This window comes from Mizuhopecten yessoensis, unplaced genomic scaffold, assembly GCF_002113885.1.
Source record: "Mizuhopecten yessoensis strain PY_sf001 unplaced genomic scaffold, ASM211388v2 hete_35955540, whole genome shotgun sequence".
Taxonomy (NCBI): domain Eukaryota; kingdom Metazoa; phylum Mollusca; class Bivalvia; order Pectinida; family Pectinidae; genus Mizuhopecten; species Mizuhopecten yessoensis.
Genome location: NW_018481634.1, coordinates 1 through 1,476, shown reverse-complemented (window position 1 = coordinate 1,476; position 1,476 = coordinate 1). Strand labels below are relative to the sequence as shown.

At 36.0% G+C, this 1,476-nt stretch overlaps 1 long non-coding RNA gene across 1 annotated transcript; it reads left to right on the top strand.

The window, feature by feature from the left end:
* The first annotated feature begins 454 nt into the window (after positions 1-454).
* On the top strand, positions 455-1,470 carry LOC110444024. Its single transcript, XR_002462181.1, has 3 exons — positions 455-628; positions 928-1,016; positions 1,328-1,470. It is a non-coding gene; the product is annotated as an uncharacterized LOC110444024 (long non-coding RNA).
* Positions 1,471-1,476: the final 6 nt, after the last annotated feature.

Below are 1,476 nucleotides of genomic sequence, written 5' to 3'. Positions count from 1 at the left end.
TGAATAGAGGTGCATTGCAATTGTGGTAAGCAAATTGTAGACTTTAAAAACCTTTACAGGAAAGTTTAAAGAGCATTTAATTTGTGGTATTCAGATATATTTGTTCTTTTGCCTCTGACAAAATAATATTGCCCAAAACTGAGTACACGGTACTGAAATATAAGGTCACAATCAGTATGACATCAGTTTGACGTCATTGTCAGAAAGTAAGGATCTTAATCTTTTTCTTATTAAAGAAATATCTAAATGATTTATGAGGTCTTTTTGAAGAGGTACAAAAGGTACGTAAATATTCTCTTGGCATTGTAGCTATATTACTAGTACGTACGTCTATCTGTTATACATGGATGCATGTGTTGTCAGTTCTCCCATTTAACTATAACATGTATACATGTGCGTATTCATGAGAAACTTATATGCTATGGTACACCCAAGGCTACAGAAGATTTAACAAAGTAATTATACACTTTTTACAGGCTGTTAGAGGCAGATCAGAAAGCATGCAGTTCCCTCAACTCTGCGCCCTCTCCGACCCCCGGTCACTCACGGAAGGGATCGGGGTCTAGTGTGCAGTCCTCTACGTCCTCCAACAGTCACTACAGTACACAGCAGACAGACGAGGAGAACAGTATGTAAACAGCACTATTAATACATTAAAACAATGATGCTCAAAGAAATTCAAAGTTTCCTGTGTAGGTCACCCAAAGATGGTTAACTGTACGGTTGTATTTGGACTTTTAACACATTACCTGGTCCTGGCTGTGGTATCCATTAGGTTCAAACCAGAGTTTCTATAAATCTCTTCAGCAAATGTCAGTGTCATAAGAGAATCCATTCTGTCATATTATTTGCATATATTGCAAATGGATTGAAAATTATTTTTTATGAATTATGACATATTTAGTGAGGATCTCTGGTTATTTACAGACCTGTCCACATCAGGGAACCTGTGGGATGTGTGGGGTAAACTTGTCAATGACTGGGAAAATGCCAAAAAGAAACAGCAATATATCAAGGTAAGCACACTATGTCCTGCAGCTTTTGCAATTATAAAGTATTGATATCTATTACAGAATGAAATGTCAACAACATTTTAATGAATTCTCTGTGTTGATACATGGATTTAAAATTGATTTTGGTGTCTAAAAGGCCAAAAAAGTTCTGACAAATGATATGCAAAATGAATGATCAATCATTTTAAAGGAAAACTGTAATAGAATTATTATAATTATAACTTTGAGGATTACCTAGAAATTCTAATATTCAATTTATATATTAAAAAGTTTTCAAATATATAGATGTTACTTGGCTTGTTTACTAACTTAAGGACCTGGTTCGGAAGGGAATCCCACATCACTTCCGGGGGCTAGCCTGGCAGCTGTTGTTGAACGTGAATGAGTCGCCCCACCGACAAATGTATGTGGAATACTTAAAGGACAGTTCCCCCAGTGAAAAGCTTATCAAGCGAGATATTGC